The 9,106-nt window shown below is 39.9% G+C and overlaps 1 pseudogene; it reads left to right on the forward strand.

Moving 5' to 3' along the window:
• Positions 1 to 7,221: 7,221 nt before the first annotated feature.
• LOC147010408 (signal recognition particle RNA) lies at positions 7,222 to 7,362 on the forward strand (annotated as a pseudogene).
• The last annotated feature ends 1,744 nt before the right edge of the window (positions 7,363 to 9,106 follow it).

The raw sequence follows: 9,106 nt of genomic DNA on the forward strand, positions 1-9,106 counted from the left end.
TTAAAAACACCTCACGACCACGTTATTAAAAACACCTCGCCACCATGTTATTAAAAACACCTCACTACCACGTCATTAAAAACACCTCACTACCACGTCATTAAAAACACCTCACTTCCACGTTATTAAAAACACCTCACGACCACGTTATTAAAAACACCTCTCTACCACGTTATTAAAAACACCTCACCACCACTTTATTAAAAACATCTCATGACCACGTTATTAAAAACACCTCACCGCATTATTAAAAAGACCTCACGACCACGTTATTTATAACACCTCACCACCATGTTATTAAAAACACCTCACCACCAAGTTATTAAAACACCTCACCACCGTATTATGAAAAACACCTCACCACCGTATTATGAAAAACACCTCACCACCGTATTATTAAAAAGACCTCACCACATTGTTATTAAAAACACCTCACCAACATGTTATTAAAAACACCTCACCACCATGTTGTTAAAAACACCACCACCGTGTTATTAAAAATAGCTCACCACCGTGTTATTAAAAACACCTCACGACAATGTTATTAAAAACACCTCATCACCACGTTATTAAAAACACTTTACCACCACATTATTAAAAACACCTTACAACCACGTCATTAAAAACACCTAACCACCATGTTATTAAAAACACCTAACCACCACGTTATTAAAAACACCTAACCACCACGTTATTAAAAACACCTCACCACCACGTTATTAAAAACACCTCACCACTACGTTATTAAAAATACCTCACCACCATGTTATTAAAAACACCTCACCACCATGTTATTAAAAACACCTCACTGCCATGTTATTAAAAACATCTCACCACCATGTTATTAAAACCACCTCACTACCATGTTATTAAAAATATCTCATCATCATGTTGTTAAAAACACCTCACTACCATGTTATTAAAAATATCTCATCATGTTGTTAAAAACACCTCACTACCATGTTATTAAAAATATCTCATCATCATGTTGTTAGAAACACCTCACCACCATGTTATTAAAAACATCTCGCTGCCATGTTATTAAAAACACCTCACCACCATGTTATTAAAAACACCTCACCACCATGTTATTAAAAACACCTCACCACCATGTTGTTAAAAACACCTCACCATTATGTTATTAAAAACACCTCACCATCACATTATTAAAAACAGCTCACCACCATGTTATTAAAAACACCTCACCATTATGTTATTAAAAACACCTCACCATTATGTTATTAAAAACACCTCACCATTATGTTATTAAAAACTCCTCACCACCATGTTATTAAAAACACCTCACCACCATGTTATTAAAAACACCTCACCACCATGTTATTCAAAACACCTCACCATTATGTTATTAAAAAAACCTCACGACCATGTTATTAAAAACACCTCACCATTATGTTATTAAAAACACCTCACCACCATGTTATTAAAAACATCTCTCCATCATGTTATTAAAAACACCTCACCACCATGTTATTAAAAACACCTCACCACTACATTATTAAAAACACCTCACCACCATGTTATTAAAAACATCTCTCCATCATGTTATTAAAAACACCTCACCATTATGTTATTAAAAACACCTCACCGCCATGTTATTAAAAAGATCTCACCATCATGTTATTAAAAACACCTCACCATTATGTTATTAAAAACACCTCACCACTATGTTATTAAAAATACCTCACCACCATGTTATTAAAAACACCTCACCACCATGTTATTAAAAACACCTCACCGCCATGTTATTAAAAACATCTCACCACCATGTTATTAAAAACACCTCACTACCATGTTATTAAAAAATATCTCATCATCATGTTGTTAAAAACACCTCACTACCATGTTATTAAAAATATCTCATCATCATGTTGTTAAAAACACCTCACTACCATGTTATTAAAAATATCTCATCATCATGTTGTTAGAAACACCTCACCACCATGTTATTAAAAACATCTCGCTGCCATGTTATTAAAAACACCTCACCACCATGTTATTAAAAACACCTCACCACCATGTTATTAAAAACACCTCACCATTATGTTATTAAAAACACCTCACCACCATGTTATTAAAACACCTCACCACCATGTTATTAAAAACACCTCACCATTATGTTATTAAAAACACCTCACCACCATGTTATTAAAAACACCTCACCACCATGTTATTAAAAACACCTCACCATTGTTATTAAAAACACCTCACCATCACATTATTAAAAACAGCTCACCATCATGTTATTAAAAACACCTCACCATTATGTTATTAAAAACACCTCACCATTATGTTATTAAAAACACCTCACCACCATGTTATTAAAAACACCTCACCACCATGTTATTAAAAACACCTCACCACCATGTTATTCAAAACACCTCACCATTATGTTATTAAAAACACCTCACGACCATGTTATTAAAAACACCTCACCATTATGTTATTAAAAACACCTCACCACCATGTTATTAAAAACACCTCACCACCATGTTATTAAAAACATCTCTCCATCATGTTATTAAAAACACCTCACCACCATGTTATTAAAAACACCTCACCACTACGTTATTAAAAACACCTCACCACCATGTTATTAAAAACATCTCTCCATCATGTTATTAAAAACACCTCACCATTATGTTATTAAAAACACCTCACCGCCATGTTATTAAAAAGATCTCACCATCATGTTGTTGGAAACACCTTACCATCATGATATTAAAAACATCTCACCGTCATGTTATCAAAAACACCTCACCATTATGTTATTAAAAACACCTCACTGCCATGTTATTAAAAAGATCTCATCATCATGTTGTTGGAAACACCTTACCACCATGTTATTAAAAACATCTCACCGTCATGTTATGAAAAAGACCTCACCATCATGTTATTAAAAACACCTCACCACTAATCACTTGAGCACATGTGATGCTCTAGCCCCTCACAGATTCCTCGCACAAAATCCTCCTTGTCCACCCTCAGTGCACGTACAGTTTTACGCCTCAGCTCCCTGAACAGCTCAGCTCTGCCATTCAGCCTGGCCCTGCGACTCTGGGCAATGGTATCCAGTGTCCCTTGAGAGACAAAATTCTTCTTCGCCCTCTGGTGAGTTCCAAGACATCTACCGACAACATCAAGGACGATGGTCTTGAAGGCTCAACACAACTCTTCAGGATCCCCCAAAGCACCCAGATGCCCCAAATCTCCACTCAGCCTGTTCGCAAACTCCTCAGCCGCCCTCTCATCCTTGAGCTTGCCAACATCCAGCCTCAGCTGGGATGGTACTATTCTCCTCGATTTAAGGTGCAACTTAAGAGTTGCTACAACAAGCCCGGTGGTCAGTATTGAGGAACTGAGCACTCCAGTAGACCCTGCAGTTATGGATCATCCTCCAGCGACCATCAACGAGGACATGGTCAATCTCCTTTGCCACACCGCCAGCGTTGGCATGCCAAGTCCAGCGATGAGCTTGTGGGCGCTAAAACCATGAACCAGACACCCTAAGTCCATGACTTCTTGCAAAGTCAAGGAACTTAATGCTTCTGGTTCACAGTTCCCGACCCATGGGGACCAACACCTGTCTCATAACCATGCCTATCAGTTCCAGTCGATGCATTGAAATCCCCCAAGACTAAAAGTGTATCTTGCCTGGGACAATGATCAACCACAGACTCGAGCGTGGTATAGAATGCGTCCTTCATGGTGAGATCACTCGCCTCAGTCGGAGCATATACAGAGACCAGGGAAATGACACCCAAGGAGTGATGAATCCTTCATCTCATAATATGCTCATTGACCGGTATTACCTCAATTATCATTGGAGTCAACTTATTGGACACAGCTACAACAACTCCTTAAGCATGGTAACCATCAGAATGACCAGACCAATAGTAGGTGTAATCACCCGCAATGACTTCGCCGCAATCCGGTCTCCACACCTCATTGAGTGCTGCAATACCGATGTCCAAACACTTGAGCTCAGATGATAACAGAGACAGGAGGTGATCATCCTCTCTGAGGGATAGGACATTCCAGGCACCCATGCAAAGGGACCGCTTCAGGTTAACCCAAGGAGACCGCCGTCTGATGGACGACACCTCAACACCACCCCGACACACTCTCCCACAATATGACCCGGGAATGTTACCCCGTGGTTTCTCTCCTATCATCAAAAATTGAGGGTCCCGAACGCTTTGCCCCAATCCCTCATCTGATGAGTTTCCCTGTGAAGGGAAGCTGCACAGGAGGTACTCCCACGGTGTGGGTTTTCAGATTTTTTTTAATGCTTCTGGAATGTTTTGCGGAATGAAGGGTTTTACGGTGGCCGGAGTGCAAATCCTGCTACCAACCTCCTAATAAGAAGTAACCCAACTGCAGGAGGACGTCCGCAGACACAGTTGGGCACTAGATATGGATGGCCGTTGGCTCACAAGGAGCTCCTCCTCCCTTTGACAGATTTTGTTCTTCATCCTGCTGGGTGTCCATATCATGCACCCTCCTCACCAAAAAACTTTGTGAGGGAGATGGTTTAGTCACCGACAATCCGACCATGGAACAGGTTAGTACAAGTTTACATGGTACCTCGAGCAAGTCACAGATCTAATCTGACCTGACCCCACCTCCACGTAATTCAAAACGGCTCACCAAGCATTGCTATAGACAGGCTTGTTTGCACTGAGGATAAGTACGTGAGTTGCCGTGTTGTCATGATTTACACCAATCAGAATCCAAACATTTGTTTTGCAAATTAATTTGTAATATTTATGATATTACATTTTTATAACCAATTGAAGTTGAGGAGTAAAGTTAAAGAAATTTTTTTTCAAAAAAAATAACACCCTCAGGACGTACACAAGGGAAAAGTATGTGCCACCTGGTAGTTTGTTACTATTTCACAAAAGTTTGAGGGAGTGTGTATATATATATATATATATATATATATATATATATATATATATATATATATATATATATATATATATATATATATATATATATATATATATATTTGTATATATTCATACATACTCCCGCAAACTCCATTCTGCAAAGGAGGTGACGCTTTGGTGTAGGACAATGTCCATTGGGGATCGGGGGAGTGCTCATCACACTCCACATGTTTCAATATATAATGTTACGGGTGTGGAGTAAATGGAGGAATTTAATAGGAAAGTTAGGATTAAATAGCGTTGTTTGGTCCGTGGACGTGTAGGAGACATCTCGAGGTAATTAAGTTGGGAAACTGTGAGCTTAAGTGTTACATGTCACCACACTGGGGGTGGTGTGGTGTTAATTAGATAGGGATTAAGGCCAAGTTCCCCAGAATGTGATTGCCCCCCTGTGACTTTTCCCAACGTTTTTTTTGCATTACAAACCAGCAATGGAACATTACAGCCAAGCTGCATGACCAAGTTTGAAGAAGCCCCGCCTCCAAGGGTGATGGCAGGTGAAGTCATGCCACCGAGGCTGATGATTGATGGGCGTGTTGTCAGAAGCGAGGCAAGTTTGCCAAACAGGAAGAAGCCCCACCTTTCTGGGTTTCGTGCGAGCAAGCCACGCCCCAGAGATGGAACGGTTGTTCGGTGACATGAGAGAGAGATCGGGAGGAGCGAACAAGGGCAGATTGAGGGACGCATGTGGTGGAGAAAGAACGTAGCGAGGAGATGGCCTGTAAACAGGGCTTTATGGTTGGCTTTCCTTCGACGCATGAAGAAGACGGCACAATTCTCCTATTCATGCTGAGGAAACTTCGCATACTGAGCAAGATGCTGGCCTTTGGCTCTTGGTTGGGTCATGAGAGACGAACCTCGGAACCTCGTGTATGTCAACAAAGGGACTGCGCCATTCTGCAAAGAGCATATCGGCAGGCGTGATAGAAGAAGAAGCTTCTCGACAGTCAGTGAGCCTTGGTGTTGAATACCTCTCATGAATTGCCTAAAGAACGTTCCCGCCGTGAGAGAGCGGCTCAGCGCCATTTTATGCGCATCTACACATGCAAATCGAAATGCCTCGATTCCACGTTCGAGAAAGACCATCTCTGGACCAAGCTAAGTGCCAGAATAAAGGAAGGATTTTCTTCGATTTCATTTCCCCTTGTCTGTATTTAAGTCTGTGTGTTGAGGCGCCTCAATTTAAACTTTAGGATTTATTTACCTCACATATTATTTTCTGATTATTGTTCCTTGTAAATATTTATATTGTCATTAAATTCTCGTGTTTATTTTAAGTTGCTGTGTCCGTGTATTTGTTGTGGATTTTGAGCATAACCCCCCCCTCCCCCCCCCCCCGTGCATCCATCTGTGTCTCCGTCGCTCCGCCATTGCATCTCATCCCTCCTGCACGCTTATAATCTCTGAGGATCAATGTGTCTGCCTCATATTAAGGAAGAACCACTCGGCTATATGGGCTGGCGGTGTTAACCGCATGTCATCACAATTTGTGGTCAGGATCTTAACCTGGACCACCAGCACCATGACTATATATATATATATATATATATATATATATATATATATATATATATATATACACACACATATACACACACATATACACACACATATACACATATATATATATATATATATATATATATATATATATATATATATATATATATATATATATATATATATATATATGATCCTGGTGTTGGCGCAGTGGTTAGGGCAGCGGCTTGGGATCCAAGAGGTCCTGAGTTCAAGCCCCGTTGGGCCACTGAATTAATACACCAGGGGGTTGACTCAGCCTGTCATCCTTCCGAGGTCGGTGAAATGAGTACCAGTATACTGGGCCGGTGTATACCCCGGTTAAAATAGGTGTACCTTATCCCTGTGTCGTAAGAGGCGACCAGGGTTGCGTCAGGAAGGGCATCCGGCGTAAAACATGTGCCAAATCACTATGCGGATCATACGGATGATCCGCTGTGACGACCCCTCACGGGAGCAGCCGAAAGAAGAAGAAGAAGAAGAAGATATATATATATATATATATATATATATATATATATATATATATATATATATATATATATATATATACATATACATATACATCCCCAAATACAGATGTACGAAGCTGATACAGACACACTGAAGAAGATTCAAACCTGTAATCGCCACCAAAGGCGCTTCTACAAAGTATTGACTCAGATGATTGAATACTTATTAACGCAAGACATTTCAGATTTTCTTTTTGACCGGGCGTAGTGGCGTGCGCCTGTAATCCGGCTACTCGGAGGCTTGGGTTGGAGGATCGCTTGAAGACGGGAGCTCTGCACTGGGCCGTGCTATGAGAGGGTGTAGGGCAGCCCGGAATCATGGCGAAACCCAATCCTTATCCCTGTGTCGTAAGAGGTGACCAGGGTTGCGTCAGGAAGGGCATACGGCGTAAAACCTGTGCCAAATCAGTATGCGGATCATAACGGATGATCCGCTGTGGCGACCCCTAACGGGAGCAGCCGAAAGACGAACAACAACAACAACATTTCAGATTTTCTTTTTAAATTAATTTTAAAAATATCTAAACACATGTTTTCACTTTGGCATTATGGGATATTTTTTATGTACAGCGGTGACAAAATTTTAAATTGAATCCATTTTAAATTCAGGCTCCAACAAAATGTGACAACATTCGAGGGTGTGAATACTTTCTGAAGGGTGTGTGTGTGTGTGTGTGTCTGTGTGTGTGTGTGTGTGTGTGTGTGTGTGTGTGTGTGTGTGTGTGTGTGTGTGTGTGTGTGTGTGTGTGTGTGTGTGTGTGTGTGTGTGTGTGTGTGTGTGTGTGTGTGTGTGTGTGTGTGTTTAGCTTTGTATTGATGTGTTCAGCGTTTTCAGAGAAAAAAAATTTTAAATTATTTTATTTCTTTCAACCTATTATGGCTGCCCCACCTTGTGACCTATGAGGTCATGAATATAAAACCTGACTCAAGCTGGGTGGTGGATCACATATATAAATTTTGCATTGGTCATATAAAGTTTGTTTTTCTATCCAATATGGCTGCCACAGCACTTCATCGAAGACGTCATCTTTATCAACCGATATGCCCCAATTATAGTCCATCAAATTTATGAAGTTTGACAAGTATAGATTGGTGAAGCAGTTTCAGAGAAATAATTTTTTTAAAGATTATCTTTCAATACAATCCAATATGGCTGCCATTCCACTTGACCAATGACGTTTTAGTTTTCAAACTTTAATCGCCATAGCTTTTCGATGAAATCCATAACGTTTCAGGTCTATTGATTGGGTGGTTTGAGAAGAAGGTTTTTAAAGGTTTTTGCTAAAATCCAATATGGCTGCCAAACCATGTCATTAATGTTATAGTTATCAAACATTTTTTCTACATGTGTTGTCAATCATACATGTAATATTTCACATCGATTTGTTCAGCCATTTCGGAAAAGAAGATTTTCAAAGGTTTTTTATTTTTTTCAAAAACATGGCTGCCGTAACCCATCACCGATGTCATCAATTCAAATTTTTGCCAAATTTCTTTGTGGATGACCCTCAAATTTTTTCGTGTTGATCAGATAAAGAATTTTACACATACAATTATGACATCATCATTATGGCACGGATTTCATAATCTTTATTAAATGTTATTCCCCATAGTGAGTTTCTGACCTTGCCAATTTTCAATATTTTTCGTTTAGTGGTTTCTGAGATGTCCAAAGTATTTTCTTTTTTCCGATATGGCTGCCATACCACATGACCTATGACGTCCTAGTTAATTTTAAAATATCCATGGGTTTGGCATTTCACAACTGTAATGTTGATGTATTGTTATTACATGATGTTCACTCGAGTGAAAGTTCTCGTTCTTGTGAATATCCGGAAGACTTTGTAACTTATTTTGCCTCAACTTTTTTCACATGGAACACCAATTGTCCTCCTCCGCATATCTGTCACGCAAACATCCCACACCCCTCAAAACAACCAGTGTTGTAACAGTGTCGATGGTAGCAAACATTGTCATGCCAAGTCACCCAGGGGTCACTCGCACGAGCAATAATGGAGCACACACCTTTGTCGTGGAAGATCATTGCACACAAGTGAAATATCCTGCATAATGACCTATCAT

The sequence above is a fragment of the Eptatretus burgeri genome, chromosome 16, assembly GCF_056783735.1.
Source record: "Eptatretus burgeri isolate ZD-2024b chromosome 16, Ebu_testis_v1, whole genome shotgun sequence".
NCBI classification, from domain to species: domain Eukaryota; kingdom Metazoa; phylum Chordata; class Myxini; order Myxiniformes; family Myxinidae; genus Eptatretus; species Eptatretus burgeri.